Here is a 20,241-nt window from a genome sequence, read left to right as displayed (position 1 = left end):
ATACCAAAGGTTCACGAGTTGGCTTAGCTTGGTGGGCTCCCTCACAGGCATGGGACCTCAGCCAGTGCTCTGTCTGGCCAAGCCCACACTTCACCTTTATGGACAGATACATTGCTATTGCTATTTATTTAACACCAAAAATGTCAGAAGTGTTGTTAGAACATAGAGGATATGTAGTCTTTGCCCAGAAGGCTCCTTACAGTGTGCATTAAGAGGACAAGACAAAGATGGGGAATGAGTTCATGGATGGACAAATATAAAAGCAGGATTGGAGATGAGGGATAGTTAGACAAGTGTGGAAGGGCAACCATGGTAAGGGTGGAGTCATTCAAGAAAAACTTTGCTGAAGGCACAAGAAACACTTAGCTGGTCTGAAATAGAAATGGAAAAATATTTCTCAACAATACTGGGCTGATGAAATTTAATGCTTATTTAAAGATTTCATTTACCAATCTAAGGAGCCAGAAGCTACAGAACCCAGGGATCCTGGACCTGAAACTCTGTGCTATAGCATTCAAGAGCTTCATCAGATACAACAGTAGCAGCTTTTCTTGTGGCTGCCACCACCAGCATCTGAGGAAGGAAAGGGGATGGAGGGCAGGAGATAGTTGAGGGTGGGCCAGGTCTTGTTTAAATAAAAAGGCATAGGTACTAATCCTACAGGGGTGTTTGCAAATAGATTTTTTTTTGAAAATTTGTTGAATAAAAATGCAAAATGTGGTGACAGCAGGCTGTCTCATAAGATTATAATGAAGATTTATGTAGGTTTGTAGTCTAGGTGCTTCAGTTGGCCTCATGGACAGACTGGCCCTGGTATGGTTCCACTTAGACTTATAGTTTCTAGCATCTACCTATGATATGGGCTAGAATCTAAGCTAAGCATGCATTCTAGCTTCCCAACTTAACTGTGGTTGAAGCAGACAATTTAGCTTGCAGTGGATTGATTGTACCTCCAAAGACACTAGCTATTTTCTTTCAATAAGAAGAACTTTAAACAGCAGCCAGACAAGTTAAATCAACCAGTCTGTTTACGACATAATTGATTGGTATTCTACAAATGCTGCAGTGGAGGAAATGGAACATTTCTGTACCTTGCAGAACAGTAAGAAAGCAATCTGTAAGATGCAATTGATCACTTGCGTACAACAGTCTTCTCACGAAAAATGCTGAAACTTCTTTGGCGGTTCTTCATTTTCTACAGAGCACTAAACTATGGGAAATGGGGGTGGGGGACCAAGCCATCTGCAGTGACAACCAAAGGTTATCATCAAAAAGCATATACAAAAATCATTTGCGTGAACTTTCACTTTTTTGAAATGGAATACTGTGGTCAAAAGATTTGTAATGGAAAAACATGTCCTGGAAATAATTCTGCAGTGAGTTCCAGCTTGGTTACTCCAAAGAGGGTAAAAGTGTCACTGCTTGCAAAGGGGTGGAAACAGCAGAGTTAGCAGTTCCACCTCCATTCATTACGTGTTCTGAATTTGAATGGGTGTGTTTACCTTTCCTAGCACCCCCATTTCAAATACCCCCATGTATTCTTTTATTTATAACTTTAAAAGATTGGGTTTGTTTTATTTATTTTTATTAGGTTTGCCTTGGCCCCAGTTTTTTGTTTTTTTTTAATGGGGTGTTGGCTGTATACAGTTGGCATGCATCTGGTCTGTGGTTGGCCAGAACATTGTTATGTAGTGCATACCTGTACACATGCTTGGCAAACAAAGAAAGAGAGGAAAAACAACAGTTTTAAGGATCTGCTGACAAAGCCACTGGGTCTTCTTCTTACTGAAGAACAAGCATGGAGTCAGGGACACAAACAAAGATTCCAGATGGTATGATCAGGCTTGGTCATTTTAGTCATACAATGAATTATTCCTCTTGGATAATAAAGATGCAGCTGTGTTTCATGCTGCAAATCATGCAACTCTTTCCAGGCAACACAGCCTTTTGCATCATTGGTCACACTTGAGACAAACTGGCAACAGTTTGGGCAAATACAATAACTTTCTACTTTCTGGATTTCTATCAAGTAGCTGCTTTTCATGACCTGAAGTCTGCCGCTGTCACTCTAAGAGATGGTAGCAAGAGGTCAACTTCATATCATAAAGTGACAGGCTGTTATTAAACACAGATTCACATGGGACAAATAGCATTGCCAGCTCATCATTTCAATTTTTTTTACATTTATTTTTAGCAAGTGAACTGTAACAAGTTCTCTTGTACTTATTTCCAGAGCAATAAGTCCCACTAAGTGCAGTATGTTATTTGAGGTAAGTGTGCTTCTCAAGGCAGTCTTAAATATACTACAGTTAAAGCATAACCCTATGGATCTTTACTCAGAAGTAAGTTTCACTATGTTCAGTGAGGCTTACTCCCAGGATGGTAAGCATAGAATTGCAGACTTAATAGCCCAATCTTATCAGGTTGCCATGCATTAGGTAATTTGATGACATCATCAAAGCAAAGTTATATATTTCCTAGCTCACAGAAAGTATTGTTATTCTCTGTCAGTCACCTAAGGGACCTACCCTCCTCAGAGAGGAGCAAACATTTGCTCCTAGTCCAATGACTAGGAATTCTTTGAGCAATGAAAATAGAACCTGTTTAGCTAAATTGCATTAAGGAATGTATTTTTGCTTTGTCTTCTAAATAACTCCAGCCAGCAAGCAAACTTCCCAGTATTTAATGCAGGGAGGGGGGAGTTTGAGCAGCATCCCGGCTCCATCTTCTGGACATTAATGGTTGCTATATCCATTGGATGAAACTCTTTCTTTGTGCTTTCCACCCAAGCGTAGGCATTTTCCATCAGCCTGTTTGTGCTTTTACTAGCCACCTTCTCCCCCACCCTTCCATTTTGTTTAATTCTTTTTTCTTTTGGACTTTTAATGCACTAGTTACATTTTGACCTTTGTTCTGTGAGGTTCATGTTCATGAGCAATTCTGTGGGTTGTCACATCGTTTTGTCCTACAAATGCTACTGTGGGTGAGATTTTAATCCCTGGGATGTAGTGATCTCCTGGGAAGGAGATTTTCCCAGATGGCCCCCTTCTATTTGGTCTCTGTAACCTGAGATGGTGGCAGGAAATACAAACTACCAAGGCTTTTCTCCACTGAGCTGCTGGGCCAGTAAAGCAGGGAGCAGGAAGGGGTGTGTCCACACAAACTACTAGGCACTACTCTCCTTGGTCAGCCTTCCTTCTCCTGGGAGTCCCTTTCCCTGACACCCATGCATACCCCAATCATGCTATTGGCACTTAATCTAGGCTGATCCTTAATGCACTCAGTAACTTTATTTTATGGTGTATGCCTCTGATATATTAATATATAAAAATTTCTATACTGCGTCTGCCTCCTTTACAAGTGCTGACCCTTCAAATTTTGAACTAATAGTCACCTTTATGACTAAGGAATGCCTCTGCCAAAAAGAAAGGGGGAAGGAAAGGCTGTAAAGGAGTGCACAGTAGGAGACTTTTTCCTGTTCTCCTAATACTGACAAATCTCCTACAGTGTTGTTTGACTGAAACTATTCTTTAGAGATAACAGGGGAAAAAATTAATTCAGAGGATGAGGCAGGCTGCAACTGGAATTTGCAAAGGGTATTCCTAACAGCCTATTAATTGATGGATTGAAAAAGAAAATGGGTCCTAATTCATCTGGATGCAGCACTCATCATATCCTTAGTTTCTTCACCTGTTTTCAAATATAAATGTAATGAGTGAAAATGTTTACATGAGTCCATATGACCTATTCCTTCTCCCTTTTATTTTGCATCTCTGCCTTAAACATGGGAGATCTAGGATCACTCATGATTTTTAATGGGTTAATGGCAGCTGTGGGAGGGGGGCATATCCAGTTGAGATCAGGACTGCAATGCTGGGGGAAGGTTTTTTTTAACTCTTTCACCTCTGCTACTTTCCAAGTCTAAATTCCCCCCTCCTGAACTTGTAGTGGTCCCAATTCAATTTGAATTGGCAGTGGTCCCAATCCAATTTGCCCCACCTGGAAAAACCATATAAGCACCCATTGAGGTGCTTATATGGTTGTGTCTATTTTTCCCTTTGAAGCAAATGACAGTTGGCAGGTAATTCTGATTGAGAAAACAGTGTGCAGGAAATGTTTTGCATTAGTATCTGCCATAAGTTTCTGAACTGAGATGATTGCTCCAGGTCTTTTCAGGGTTTTTGCATCTTCCTCCATGAGAGAGGGAAATGTTCCCAAGCACCTTAGTTGTGATTGTCAATCCATTGCTGTCAACCATGAAGTGTTTTTTATTTTTCTGTTTGTTGTGCTCTTGTAGTTCATAAAATGCAAAATGGCAAATATAAAACTTCTCAAAATCCTTCTCCCATGGCAGTGATCCCAGTCCAAATCACCATCCCCCAGAAATTGCTACTATTAATCCTTAAAGAAAAACCAAAACCAAAAAAGCTGCTGGAAATTATTTTTATGGGTCTTCCATGTCATGTCCAGTTTGGGCTTAAGAAGTACTATGCAAACTCATGCTTATTCACTATGCTGATGCTTGTTAACTGTGAAATATTAAGCGTTTGAAACATTTTCTTCCCCACATCTATTTGAACATTCTTTACCAACTACTTGAAAGCACTGGTTTTATCTTACCCAGTTAATTGGCTGTTAAATGCGAGCCTTAAAATGACTTCATTTTAAGTGAAGACTTTTGCAACTCCAAGAGTTTCCATCTACCAACTGATAAATCAGAATAATTGGGCTCATCTCTGGCCATAGACCCACACTAATTAACCTGGAGCAGAAAGCCCTTTTGTGAGCGTTTTGACATTAAGCTATATTTTACAAGGTAATGTTAATTGTTGCATTGCTATATAATTATTAACACTAGATGGCTGATATGTCCAGTGTTAGTAAGGTTTCAAAGTATCTGTTACAGAGAATGTGTCTAATGGTGCACTGAATCGTATGAGCTACTTTGCTAAAAAAATATGACAGTCTCCTGATCCTCCTTATATTCATTTGCAGTAAATCCTACTGGCTGAAAAAGGTTTAGAAGGCTGCAATCCTTTGTACATCTATCTGAAGGTAAGCCTTATTGAACTCAATGGAACTTATTTCTGAATTAATATGCAGAATCATGTTGAAAAATGGATTGCAACTGGATTTTTTTAAGTGTTTTTGATGCCTCTCTTATGCTGCATATGTAAAAGTTTTTACAGCAAGCTAGCAAGTGTAAGAAGTCCTGTTAAGACTCAATGAAATGTGTTTCAAAAGACCTGTGATCAGAAGGTATATTTGGCCCCATGCGATCATTGATGTTTGCCCTCATGTAGTGCACACATTTTAGCTCTTCCCTTCCTGAATGTTTTTAATTTTTTTCCCTTAAATTTAAGTTTTAAGCTCAGCAGAGCCTGTGCAGAGGCATTTCAGACCCCCCCCCCCCCTTGTGATTAGAAAGAGTAACAGAAGAAGCACAGAGAGGACATGTGTTGGGCAACTGGGGCTGGGCTTAAATTGGTTTGGACATCAGAGCCAGCCCAATGTAGGTTTTATGGTCACATGACAGAAATGGAAGGGCCAATGCCAAATCAGTGCTTTCAGTTTAATATGTGACTACTGAAGGCATAGTATTAAGTGCAAAGATTTCTGGGCATTGATGTGATGCTGGTATCACTACTTGATATTGAAGATTGTGCCAAAACTGCAGTTATGACAGCACTGCCCTTTGCCAACTAGGAACATCTAGACTGCAAGTCTAAACTTGATTGCTTGCTTCTTTTTTAAGAAGATTTGTGTCCTGCATTTCCTTGCTAGACAAGCCTATGGGAACTAACAAAATCAATATCAACTTAAAATAAAAGCATAATAAATGGTGTGGATTTTTTCCTGGGGTGAGGAGGCTGGTTGTCTCTGACCCACACTGCTCCCTTTGTCATTGGCCATAGCAATATCAGGAAAGTTGGTTACTCAAGTCCTCCCTAAATTACTTTGCTGCACTGTGTAAATCTCATGGAACTCATTGACATTTACTTCTGAGCAAACTGACTTAGAACTGGGCTGTCAGCTTCTGGAGAAAATCTATACATATTCAACTTGGCTAACCAAGACATCCTCTTAATTTTTTAAATTTAATTTTATTTTTGCAGGATCATGTTTGACTTAACCTTTGAATGCCATATTGTTACTTTTGCTAGATCTAAATATTTAAAGATTTAAAATTCCTTGGCTAGCAAGATTTGAAAAGTTTCTTAGTATGACAGAATAGTTTACATGATTAAACAGTGTGCAATGGATTTTTCTCTGTTCCTAGGGTCATGATTCCCACTCGCTTTTCACAAAAATCATAAAAGCCGTTCATTGCCATAGCTTTTTTGTAGTCTTGCCCCAAAACCAATCATTCCTGGACTGCTCCCTAGTAGTCATTGAAATACAGCTGGCATGATACAAAAATTAGATTTCAGCCCAATGCATCTTCTTATGTTTGCTTGACAGTGTGGAATCTTTATTCTTTTCTTTCTTCCCATTTCCAAACTGAATTCATACAAGGAAGACTCATGCTTTCTGATGGATATTGGTTAGAAAGGTCAAGGTAAGGAAAGGATTTGGAATGGAGACAGCAACTTCAGTGCCACAACCCTGAACACCTGAATGGGCTGTGATGCTCTCAGTCTGTGAATTCACCATCAGTGCTGTAGGAGAGAAAACCCTTGACAAATAGAGTGGTGCAAGTGTTACCCTGCACATGCCCGATCTCATCTGATCTCGGAAGCTAAGCAGGGCCAGGCCTGGTTAGTATTTGGATGGGAGACCGCCTGGGAATACCGGGTACTGTAGGCTTTTACCATGGTCTTTCGAGACTGAAGGTTGCCAACCATCTGCCATCAGGCCCCACACATATCAAGCATAGCCATATGGATTGGAGTAGTGGAGCGCACTGGGAGAAAGGGTGAGCTGTGAAGTGCTCAGACGAAATTTCAGTTCTCTGAGGAGATCACTGGGTTGCCTGATAACCATTCCCTCAGCTATATGGGGATTATAATGCTGCTGGCCCACCTCATAGGGCTGCATATAAAGATATATGGAGGTGATGCACATGAAGAGCCATGAGGAAATATTGAGTAGGACTGTAGCAGAAATGGAAAGCAATTTCCTCATTCACTACCCCCCCCCCCATTCAGAATGTGGTATTTTTCCCAGGGTGCAAATAGCATCTGATCTCTCTCTCTCTCTCTCAATCACACACGCACACACACACAAACATCTTAATTTTTACTTTATACGTTAGTCAGAAGTCAATTTCTGCGTAGCCATGTGTTAAAAGTTCATCAAATTTTAAAATTAAACGAATGAGAAAGCCAGTTGCCTGCCAAGGATGAATTTCTGTATTTAAAGAAATAATGTCATCTCTGGGTTTTTTTTAAGTTGTATACTCAGGGCATCCAGATGGAAAAGAGGCTAGAGCTTCTGATGGTTCATATTAAGGATCCATCAAGTCCAGCATTTGTGTCTCACATAACAATAACATACCCATTTATTTCAGTGGTCTTCAACCCTTGTTGTGCCACGACCCCAATATATAAATAAAATATGAGACTAGGGAACCCACCATTAATCCCACCCCCCTTCTAGAACACTATCTGCCCTATCCCCATCACTGCCCACTCTCTGCCCCTGTAATGCCCTCCCAGCATCAATCAATGTAACCAAATATTTTTATTAGAGAGAGCAGAAAAAGTTGCCATGAAGCCTGGCACTCATCATTGGCATCCTTCAGTCTCGGGAGACTATGGTATCGCGCTCTGAAAAGTGGTTCTGGCACAGCGTCTAGTGTGGCTGAAAAGGCCGATTCGGGAGTGACAATCCCTTCCACACTGGGAGAAAGTGTAGTTTGTCCCTGGTGTGTCTCCCTGGCTATGGGCCTTCCTTCTTTGCCTCAGTCTGTTGGCCAAGTGTCTCTTCAAACTGAGAGAGGCCATGCTGCACAGCCTGCCTCCAAGCAGAACGCTCAGAGGCCAGGGTTTCCCATCTGTTGAGGTTCATTCCTAAGGCTTTCAGATCCCTCTTGCAGATGTCCTTTTATCGCAGCTGTGGTCTGCCTGTAGGGCGCTTTCCTTGCACGAGTTCTCCATAGAGGAGATCCTTTGGGATCCGGCCATCGCCCATTCTCACGACATGAACGAGCCAACGCAGGCGCCTCTGTTTCAACACTGTATACACGCTGGGGATTCCAGCTCATTCCAGGACTGTGTTGTTTGGAACTTTGTCCTGTCAGGTGATACCGAGGATGCGTCGGAGGCAGTGCATGTGGAAAGCGTTCAGTTCCTAGGTGGAGGTGGGGGCATTCCTCACCAATGGGATTGTCCCTGGCTGCTACTGGAGGCAGGGCCAATGAAAAGACGGGCGGAGCTCCACAAGCACAGGGATCCAGTCCCCAGACCGTCCCTGCCTCGCTGAAGTTCAGTCATTGGAGCTCCTCCTCAGCGATTTCAAAGCGAAGGGAAAATGGTTCTCTTCAGCCTATCTCAACCCCCCCCCCCCAGCAAGTCGGGTCTGTTGAGTTCCGGAGAGAAAGGAGCGTTTTTGCCTGACAGATGCGACTGAGGCCCGGCTCTCTTCACCCCAGAAACATTAACTGCCGCTTTTTTTTCACCATTTCTCCGGCTGTGAGGGAACTGGCTGCTTGGGCTGGCAGCGCCTGGTCTGCACCTCTCTGAGGTGGCGGCAGGTTTGGGAGTCGGCGTCAGACCCCTGGATCAACCCGGCACTATTGCAGTGTTCGGGGGCGATCAGGCAGGACTCGCCATGAGCGCCCAGAGCCTGCGCAACGCTCACAAGCATCAGGTCTGCTTTTACCTCAGCGGGCACCATTTTTTACCTCAGTAGTTGGGGCTGACAGTGCCTGATCTGCACCTCTCTGAGGTGGCAGCAGGTTGAGCAACAGAGGCAGAACCCTCCATTAAGGCACTATTGCAGTTTCAGGAGTAATTAGGTAGGACTCTCCATCAGCGTGCCCAGAGCCTGCCCAATGCACACAAGCGTTGGCTCTGTTTTTTACCTCAGCTGTTTGGGCTCACAGTGCCTGGTCTGCACCTCTCTGAGGTGTCGGTAGGTTTGAGGAACAGAGGGAGACCAGGCACTATTGCAGTGTCAGGGGCAAACAGGCAGGACTGTCCATCAGCGTGCCCAGAGCCTGCCCAACGCTCACAAACATCGGCTGTTTTTTACCTCAGCAGGCGCCATTTTGTATCTCAGCTGTTTGGGCTGACGGTACCTGGTCCGCGCCTCTCTGAGGTGGTGGCAGGTTTGAGGAACAGAAGCGCACCTGTCAATCAAGGCACTATTGCAGTGTCAGGGGAAAACAGGCAGGACTCTCCATCAGAGTGCCCAGAACCTGCCCAACGCTCGCAAGCACCGGCTCTGTTTTTTACCTCAGCGGGCAACATTTTCCTCACATGCAGTGAGTAACCCAGTAAGGGGTTTGTTTTCCTGCTCTTTTTGCCCAGCCTCTGTTTTTCCCTCCTAAATGGTCCAGTGAACAGCCAGATGGTTATTCTTTGGTAATATATATTTATATATATAGACTAGAGGTGCTAATAAGCTTAAGGGGTCAAGCAGTGGTGCTGCTGTCACCCCTGTTCCTCCTGTCCTGGGTGCTGTGGCTCATGGGCGTGATTGGTGGCAAGCTAGCCTCACAGGGTCTGCTCACTCTCCCTAAACAACTGAAAGACCAAGGTTGGAAAAGGGAAACAGGCACTGAGGAACCCTGTCCCTTCCAGCTCTCCCTCACAATTTTCAGGCCAATCTGACTCCTCAGATTCAGAGTTGCCCATTCCTCAGTAAAGGACAAACAAACAAACAAACAAAAAACACTTCTTTCCAGAGGGAGCTTTTTCCAGGATATTTGATAAGGTTATTAAGCCATTGAGCCTTAAAGCCTCAGAATGAGAGCCAGTGTTGCAACTCTAACTTCTTTCTCCAGAAAGTCTCTTTCCTCAGGGTCCACTGAGGCCAGCAAAGATGTCTTTTTTCAGAACCCATCCTAAAATGATGGAGATGGAGTCTTCGTCCTCACTGCACGGCTAGTGAGACACCAAACGCATGAGTAAGTTTTATTCTCTTCCTAAGGGAATCTTAGATAAACTCAAGGTACCATCAGTGAATGGATGCAACTGTTGCAGCACTGTCTTCTCAGGCCGTGATCCCTTCAGATGGGCAACATGGCCCATGTGTCCCATGCAACAAATGCATTGAGGCATAACTGAAGAGAGCTTTCTAGGTTATTTCGTTTGTTCTCAGAGCCTCAGCAGCCAATTTGTTTTTCTCCAGAGTCACCAATTTCTGGGAGGAACAACAACACCTTATCCAAACCAATCAAGGCATTTTGGAAAAGGTATCCTTACCAGCTGCTTTCTCAGCTGACTATTTGTTCTAGAGCTACCACCTCCAGTGTGGTGGCCATAAGAAATTTGTGGCTGTGCAATCTCAAAGTAGATTACTGGGGAATCTATTCTCCAGATCTAAGTTATTTGGCAAGCATTAGAACTTGTTCTCATTGAAACAAGGACAAAAACAGAGCACTTCCCACAGCTTCCAAGACAGGGAAGACTAAAGCCAACCAGAGCTTTTGCCCCTTTCATTTTGAAAAAAGGAGCAGAGAGCCGTCCAAATTCAACTTCAAGTGGCACAAATCTGGGAACTTCCACAGAAAGTTCCAGCATTCCCATTCTTCCAAGGCAGGGAATGAAGCTAGAGACAGGTTGGCATGATGACACGCACATGGGTTTCTTACCCAAGGTGTAGGCTAGGTTTCAGGATTATGTGCGAACCTGGTACAACACAATATTGGATGCATGGTTCCTGGAGACCTTGGAATTTGTGAGGAAACCAAGGGACAGGTTCTGGCAGATCTCAAAATCAAGGGATGCAAATAAACATGCAGCTATCCTAGCAGCCATATACCATCTACCTCATATTGGGGCAATAGAGGCAGTTCCCTCTGCTGAGAGAGGTACCAGGGTTTACTTGGTGCTCTTTCCAGTACTGAAGCAGAATGGAGAGAGGCATGGAATCCTAGATCTAAGGTGGTTGAACTGTTTTTGTAAAATCACAGAAGATATCTGAGGTCTCCTACAAATCCTCACACTTTCAGTACCATGCCTTTTCCTTTGGGTTAATGACCTCCCCAAGGGGGTTCACAAAAGTGTTAGTGGTACTATTGGGGCATCTCAGGCAGAGGGCACTGTTTCTTTTCCCTCACCTGGATGACTTTTAAATGAAGGTGTCGTCCAGGGAGCAAGCAGAGCTCAACATGCACCAGATGGTGCTCTGCCTGCAAACTCATGGTTTTGTGATAATCCAGTCAAACAGTTCACTGGTTCCCATCCAGATACTGGAACACCTGGGAGTATTTTTCAATACCCACGTTTTCCATGCCTTTTTACCAACAGAGGATCACAAACACAATCCTCCATATTCTTAGTCAAGTAGGCAGATATCATGACGCTGGTCCACCTGCTATGAATGTTGGTTCTGTCACCAGCTGGTCAGCTAGACCCAATTCCACACCAGAACTCTTCAGGAGTGTCTCTGGTCCCACTCAAGAAGATAGAGAAGAGATGCCACTTCCACACTCTGATTCCACCACCCCTTAAGAGGGATTTGCAATGGTGGGTGTACAGTGGACAGCCGTCCAAGGGGTGAGTCTTCAGGACTGGCAACAAGTAATCCTGACCACAGATGCCAGCATATTTGGTTGGAGGGCCCAACTAAATGGCAGAGTGATTCAGGGTCATTATTCCTCTCAGGAGATGTCTCAAAGCATAAGTCTCCTGGAGCTGAGATATATCTGTCTTGCTCTGTTTTCATCTCAAACCTCATTTCTACCATTGTCGTGTTCTAGTAAGAACAGACAGCAAACACACACACACACACACACACACACACACACACACACACACACAAGAAACCACAGTTATCTCTCACAACTTAACACCTAGCAGGAGAGAAGAACAAAGAGGCAGACTGCCTACGCGGATGGAGCCTCTCGGAAACAGAGTGCAGGTTGCATCCAGAAACTGAGGATCAGATTTGGGCACCCATAGTAGGTAGTTTGCTACTTGTAATAGTTTGCTACTGTGGAAAACTCACAACTTAACAATTCTACTCCAGGATAAGAGACAAGGGAATGGAAGTGGTGGATGCACTATTGAAGCCCTTGGCCTCAGGGGCTCCTAAGTTGTTCTGGTGGCACAAAAGTAGCCAGGTTGGTACCCAAATTATTAAGACAGGAACCTTGGGAAATTCCAGTCTGGCCAGATCTACTCTTACAAGGCCCTTTACAATACCCACAACCACACAGATTTCAATTGACAGTGTGGAGGTTGAAAAGTCCACAGATTTCAATTGGCAGTGTGGAGGTTGAATTGCACTAATTGGGCTTTTCCAATAGGATTATAAAGCCCAGACTATCCTCTGAGTGCCTGAAATGTGTATAGGACCACCTGGAAAACCTTTAGGGACTGGTGCAGGGATAAGGTTTTCTCTCCTACCTCACCTGATGTGTTTGTTATCTTGGAGTTTCCCCAGGATGGCTTAGTCAAGGAGCTTAGAACTAGTTCGCTACATCGTCAAGTAGTGGCTCTCCAAGGCATCCAAGGGGCAGGGGGTGGGTCTATCTGCCTATCTTCAGACCCCCCCCCGAACATTTTCTCAGAGGCGTAGTGTTACTGAACATTCCTCCTGTTCATAGGCTTCCAAATTGGGATCTGAACAGGGTCCTAACATCTTTAATGAGTCCTTTCTTCAAGCCTGTGGCCATAGTCCCATGAAGTCCTATCATATAAAACTGCTTTTCTAGTAGCTATAACATCAGAAAGAAGGGTATCTTATCCTTATCCAGAAGATCTGAACCTTATCTGAGCCTTATCCATCCTGACTTATGTGTATTCCACACACCGTGGTGCTTAGGATTGACTCATTTTTCTTACCCAAAGTTAATTCAATTTTTCATTGACCGCAAGAACTAGTTTTACCATCATTTTGTCCCAATCCTAAACATACAAGGAGAATGGCTTGGCACACACTACGTGTCAGAAGAGTCCTAAGCTTCCATACAGAATCCACTCACCCATTCAGGAAGATGGACGCTCTCTCTGTAACTTACCATGGGCAAGAAGGTGTTCCTGGTAACTCTAGCTAAGTGGCTTAGAGTTTGCATCCTGATTTCTTTAAGCACTACAAGGTAAATCTATCAGCCTCAACAGAGGCTTCCTTCAGGAAGAAAGTTCTCCAGAGGCTACTGAAGGTGTGAGAGTGAGTGATCTAACTGCCCCCCCTCCCGAGGGATACTGCTCTGGTAGATCCCATTAGTGAGGAATGCCCCTGCCTCCAGAGTTTGCCTTACCTGGGTAAGTCTTGTTCCTGGTGGAGGCAGGGGGCATTCCGCCCACCACACTTCAGGGGATCACTCCCTCTACTGCAAAAACATAGATGCAAGGTGGTATTTAGGGTTTGCTATAACCTATTTCCCTTGTTCAAACCCTTCAGTTTCTGGGGTATTAAACCTATTTATGTGCAAAGCAGTTTTCCAAACAGAGTACAATTGTGATGCAAGTTTACAACCAGTCACAGTAGTGTGTATGAGGATCCTGTCACAGCTCGGCAAGTAGTGTCTGGGACTGGATCCCTGTGCTTGTGGAGATCTGCTTACCTTTTTGTTGGCCCTGCCTCCAGCAGCAGCGAGGGACAATCCCATTGGTGAGGAATGCCCCCTGCCTCCACCAGGAACAAGACTTACCCAGGTAAGGCAAACTCCTGTTTTTCCTCTCCTGTTGTGAGCGAAGAGTTCATGACTCGCTGCAAACCAGAAGTGTACTCAAGACACAAGCTCTGTAGACCTGGATCTTGGTATGTTCCATAAGCTTCTTGTTGGACCACACTGTCTTTGTGAGTCTGGAAAACGTGGTAGCTGCTTTACCAATGCGTTTGTTCAGTTCGGTATCAAGAGAAAGAGTGTCGGAGATCGTTGAGCAAATTTACACAAAGTCATGGACAACCTCCAGTTCATGCGCAGAGATTGTAATGCAGGGAGGTGAGTCCACATCCTGAAGCATGACCTGTGTTTTCTTCAGGCTGATTGTCAGTCCAAAGTCTTGGCAGGCCTTGCTAAAACGAATCATGAGCTGCTGAAGATTTTTGGCAGAGTGGGCAGTGACAGCTGCATTGTTGGCAAAGAGGAAGTCACGCAGATATTTCAGCTGGACTTTGGACTTTGCTCTCAGTCTGGAAAGGTTGAAGAGCTTTCCGTCTGATCTGGTCTGGAGATAGATGCCTTCTGTTGCAGTTCCAAAGGCCTGCTTCAGCAGGGCAGGGAAGAAAATCCCAAACAAGGTTGGCCTAAGAACACAGCCCTGCTTCACGCCGCTTCGGATGTCAAAGGGGTCTGATGTGGAGCTATCAAAGACTACAGTGCCCTTCATGTCCTCATGGAAAGACCTGATGATGCTGAGGAGCCTGGGTGGACATCCGATCTTGGGGAGAATCTTGAAGAGGCTGCTGACCAGATTGAAAGATCTATGAAGGCTATAAAGATTGACTGTCGTTGTTCCCTGCATTTCTCCTGCAGCTGTCTAAGGGAGAATACCATATCAGTGGTGGAGCTGTTGGCTCGGAATCTGCACTGCGATTCTGGATAGACGCTCTCTGCAAGTACCTGGAGCCTCTTTAGTGCAACTCGGGCAAACAGCTTTCCTGCAACGCTAAGGAGAGAGATGCCATGGTAGTTATGGCAGTCGCCCCTGTCGCCTTTGTTCTTGTACAGCATGACAATGTTTGCATCCCTCATGTCCTGGGGTACTCCACCTTTTCTCCAGCAGAGACAGAGGATTTCATGAAGCTCAGTGGCGATGATCTCTTTGCAGCACTTTAGGACTTCAGCAGGGATGCTGTCTTTCCCAGGTGCCTTGCCAAAGGCAAGGGAGTCCAGGGCCACGTGAAGTTTTTCTAGGGTTGGTTCACTGTCAAGCTCCTCCAACACAGGCAGGCACTCAATGTTGTTCAGCGCTTCTCTGGTAACTACATTTTCTCTGGAATACAACTCAGAGTAGTGCTGCACCCAGCATTCCATCTGCTGTGCCCGGTCCTGGATGACCTCGCCTGTGGCAGACTTCAGAGGGGCAGTTTTCTTCTGTGTTGGACCTAGGGCCTGCTTGATGCCATCATACATTCCCTTGATGTTGCCTGTGTCAGCTGCTATCTGTATCTGGGAACAGAGTTGGAGCCAGTAGTCGTTAGCACATCTCCTGGAAGTTTGCTGAACTTTGCTGCGAGCAGCTCAGAAGACCTGCAGGTTGTTCTCACTGGGACAGGCTTTGTATGCTGCTAGAGCTCACCTCTTTTCCTCAATGACTGGTGTCAACTCCTCGGAATGGGATTCAAACCAGTCTGCCATCTTGTTGGTCTTCTTGCCGAATACAGACAAGGCAGTGTTGTAAACAGCATTCTTGAAATGGTCTCATCTGCTGAATGCATTTGCATCGGCCAGGCCTGGAAGAGATTCCTCAAGCGCTCGTGCAAATTCCTCCACTTTTCCCTGATCCCGGGTCTTGCTGGTGTCAATGCGAGGTCTTCCTTCCTTTTTCATGTGATACAGTCGCTTTGTTCGCAGTTTCACTCTGCTGCACACCAGGGAGTGGTCAGTGTCGCAGGCAGCACCCTGATAACTGCGTGTGATCTTGTTGCTGGGAAGGCTGGAGCATCTGGTGAGAATTAGGTTGAGCTGGTGCCAGTGCTTTGATCGTGGATGTCTCCAAGAGACTCTGTGTTGGGGCTTCGCATTGAAGAATGTGTTGCTGACACAGAGACCTTGATGACAGCAAAACTCTAGCAGGCGTTGGCCATTTTCATTCATCTTCCCAGTGCCGAACTGACCTAAGCAAGTGGGCCACAAACTGTGATCGGCACCAACTCTAGCATTAATAATAATAATAATAATAATAAAACTTTATTTTTATCCCGCCCTTCTCCCAAAAAGGGACCCAGGGCGGCATTAAAGTCACCAAGGATGAACAATGAATCTTTCTCGGGGCCTTTCTTGATAGTGGTAGCTAGGTTGTCATAGAATTTGTCTTTATCTTCTGCTGGAGATGGCAGAGTTGGTGCATATGCACTGATGAGAGTGACAAGTCCTGCTGATGAGTGGAGCTGTAGGGACAAAATCCTTTCACTTCCCGCAGTAGGTGGGATGATGGATTCCAGCAGGGTATTTCTGACCGCAAAGCCAATCAATGCCATGTTCCCTGGTCTTGTTTAGTGGTTTTCCCTGCCAGAAAATTGAGAAATTTCTCTCCTTGACAGATCCTGAATCCGGCAACCTTGTTTCTTGAAGGGCGACGATGTCCATCTGCAGTCTGTTCAGCTGATTTGCATGTATCATCTATTTCCTGCAGGTCATCAGAAAAGCCAGGTGTCATTGTTCTAACATTCCAGGTGCCCAGCTTTAGGGCAGGAGTTTTCTGTTTTCTGTTGCCTGGTGCAGAGTTGTCGAACTGCTTGTCGGTTTTCACCCTAAACCCCACGCACCCCAAGAGGTTAATGGACTGTGGCTTAAGGCCGCCAGCTTAAGGCGCGTGGTAGCTGCCCAATGAGATGCAGTGATCTCTCCTACCATCGGAAGCAGCCCCTGGCATCACGCTCTATTGCCAATCGAGCAAAGACTTATAACCGGTAAACTGCTGCTTCCCGTGTTGTGCTGATGCTGTATGGCGAAGTTGGAGTGTCCTCTCCAGTGCACGAAGCCTGGGTAAAGAAGGTATGGAGGATAGGCTGTTACCCATGCAGCAAATCTCTCCACGTCGCTGAAATGGCCCAATGGAAAGGCAGAAGCCACTACAGTTGGTTCCAGCGGCGTCGCAGGAGTTGCCAGAATGTGACTGTATACAGCCGTGAACTGCCTCAGGGACTCCGGCACCTGATTTTGCCTCGAGGTTGACTTCTGAAGCCTTTTCCATAACTGGATATAGCCACAAGGCAGTGGAGGTTTAGGATCAGAGTTTTCCTTCTCTTAGATGAGCTGCCTTCCCAGGCTAACAGGTCCCACCTACCCAATGGCTGTTTAGTTGCCTCTTATGACAAGTACAGTCGAACTGAGGGCCTATTCTTATCTCCCAGCCCCCTGGGGACCTCCCTCCCACCACAGCCAGGACCAGAGAGGAAAACAAACCAGGCAAAAACACACACAGCAGGGAATCCAAAGCTGCCTCCAAAACAGAGAGGAGCCAGAGGCAGCCAACCCAGGGACACATGGCCCTCCCCTCAACCCTCCCCCCCCCCACAACCAGGACCAGAGAGGAAAACAAACCAGGCAAAAAAACACACAGCAGGGAATCCAGAGCTACCTCCAAAACAGAGGGGAGCCAGAGGCAGCCAACCCAGGGACACATGGCCCTCCCCTCAACCCCTTTCCCTCCACAACCCCTTTCCCCCACTAGCCTGGCACTAATGAAAGCTATTTTATTACAATTGCTAAGAACTTGAGCAGGGCTGGGACAAAATGTTCTGGTGCCAGAAGGGGTACACCAGATGCCTCCCTCTTTACCTAGTGGTCCTCTAGTCCAGTGGGCTTCAACCTTTTTCATTCCCATATGTTGCTGCAACCCCACAACTGAGTTCTCGCAACCTCATTGGGGTCCCGACCCCAAGATTGAAGAATACCATTTTATTTTAATGGGACGCCTATGCAAGTATGTACAGAACTATTTCAAAAGTGCTGGGACTCCCTGAGAACCCTTTAGGGGCTCCACAAGCACACCATAAGCACACTGCTGGCGCAGACTGTCACAAATGTGCCTTCCTGCCAGTACCATGCAAGGAACAGTACCTACTGGACAAAGTAAGCCCCCTACTGGGCCATACAGGGGTGGAATGAAGGCAGGGAAGGAGAATGGGTTGGATGGGGGAGGAAAACAGTGTGGGGGATGGGCAGATTGGGCCTAGGAGGGGCAGAAACAGCAGTGCTGGTGCACTCTATATCCTATCTCCCTTCCTGGGCCTGATCTGCTGACACGAATCAATGCCTGGGACTTGTACCAGTGATTTTTAGCTGGCTCGGGTCTGAGTTGACCCATAGCAGCAGCTGCGGCTTTCCTTGGGGAAAGAGGATGAATGGCCCTTTACCCTGAGGAGATTTTCCACCTGCTAAATTCCCCCGCAGGATGCAGCACAAACCTGGGGAACTTAGATTCCTGTTAGTCTTGGCTGTTAGTCTTGCTGGTCACAGATCAGCTTACAAAGGTTTGCACACTCACTCACTCACTCATGGGCAGCGCAATCCTGAGCTCCCGTGGCATGCAGCTTCAGTGGCACTGAAAATGGCTGCCGCCGGATCCTGTGCACCACAGGCTACCGCAGGCAGCACCTCGTGAGAAGGGGACTTCCATCCCCTTCTCCTGGGTAAGGGAAGTAGCCCCACAATGGAGCTAAAGTAAAGGCATTCGTGTAGGGCACTGAACCCCACGCAAACGACCCGCCTCCCTCCTTCCCCTGGCACACCTCCCACTCGCCCTCTCCCCACTGCCTGCCTCCCCGGAATGCCTCCTCCCTGCCCTCTCTCTGCCCTCCGCCTGCCTCCCCCTTCCCCAGAATGACTCCTCCCTGCCCCCGTTTACTGTGCTGTGGCTTGACCGTCCATGTGACCACTGAGCAGTGGAAGCCAGGCACTCACCCGGCGCTAGCCCAGCACTGGCCAGCGTTAGGCTAGCACAGGGCTGGCCCAGTGGTAAGACCCATAAATGTGCCGGCGGTAAGCCGGCGCACACCGTTCAGGATTGGGCTCTCACTCACTCATTCACTTTTGCAGTGTGAGTGAAACATAATGTTTACTCAGATGCAAGTGCCATTGAGTTCAGTGGGACTGATGCACTAGTAAGGGAATTCAAAATTGCTCCCTCAGAATAATAAGCATCTTGATATATTTTTAAACCCTGCAACCAGGAAAGTTCAGTTTTGTTCATTTCTGAAACAATCTAAGTCAAATATATTGCATTTGAAAACAAAATCTGTGGAGAGATACATGAGGAAATATGCTGGTTTTCAAAACAACAGATTGCTGAAAGGTGAGGTGCCACATAAATTCACACACACCCCCAACCACCATTAGTTTATGGAAGTGTTGTGATCTATGATAGACTTCTTCTGTGGTAATGAGAGAAGCAAAGGATTTTAGCCAGACCATCAGAAGCAATTTTCTTTCCATTCGATGAACTGATGCAATGACCGCATGAATATTTTACCACGTATTTCAACATACCTCTAAAGAAAAATCTATTTCCACTATAAAAATAAAAAAGAGGGTTTGGTTGGGAAAGAAGTTACTTTGTCTCTCAAGAAAAAGGATAAATGAGTGAGGTCTGCTGCCTGAGATTAGTCTCCAGAAGAGCACCCTAGGCTTTTTGCAAGACAGCTGGTGCAGATATTGGTGAAAACAGAATGCCTGTGTGATTCCCAGCACGTGCCTGTATTTGACAAGGCACGGGGGGAGGGTAAGCTTGTGGCAGGTTTTAATTTGTCTCCATTTTGTTGATTTTGTGGCAAATACTATAGTCTTGTTTCAATTTGTAACAGGTTTCCAAAGTGATCAACATAAGTCACTCATGCAAAATTTGTACCAGCTAGCATGCGCAAAATATGCTCTTTTGAGGCGTAAAAGACACATACAAAAAGTTAAGTTTTCCTTCTTGGCTGTATGTAGGCGATACTGTCTCGCCATATGAGATTGGTTGAAAAGCTGTCCACTACCCTGCTTTAGCTGTGTGCATTGCTCACGTCTTGGACCAGCCCTTGAAGCTGTATAAATTATGCTTAATTACATGTATAGTCAGACTGTGAGCAATAGTACCAGGGCAGCAACCATTTTGTTCCAGCACTTCAGGTATGTTTCTGGAAAGGAGGAACTACTGACTTCTAATTAATGATAATTAAACTCAGCTAAAGGGATATTCTACTGCTTTTTGCCAGCATCCATGTGAGAGAACTTTAGAGCAGGGTCATAGTCCCAGATCCGAGCATGTTCACTAGGGAAGAATAAGCTAAGTAGTTCTTCTTCACAAACTGCAGCAGGAATTGGAAGAGAGCTCTGCCCTAAAAAAAAAAAATTAATAATAAAAAGATGCAAAGACAAGATTTTGAAACAATACTCAGTCATAATTTTGCTGCCTTCTGTCATCAGAATCTGTTTACAAATTCAGAAAAAGGATAAAGAGCCCAGAAAATGCATCC

The 20,241-nt window shown here is 45.4% G+C and overlaps 1 pseudogene; it reads left to right on the top strand.

The window, feature by feature from the left end:
- Positions 1 to 6,694: 6,694 nt before the first annotated feature.
- On the top strand, positions 6,695 to 6,807 carry LOC136646179 (5S ribosomal RNA; annotated as a pseudogene).
- Positions 6,808 to 20,241: the final 13,434 nt, after the last annotated feature.

The sequence above is a fragment of the Tiliqua scincoides genome, chromosome 3, assembly GCF_035046505.1.
Source record: "Tiliqua scincoides isolate rTilSci1 chromosome 3, rTilSci1.hap2, whole genome shotgun sequence".
Taxonomy (NCBI): domain Eukaryota; kingdom Metazoa; phylum Chordata; class Lepidosauria; order Squamata; family Scincidae; genus Tiliqua; species Tiliqua scincoides.
This window is presented reverse-complemented; position numbering and strand designations above follow the sequence as displayed.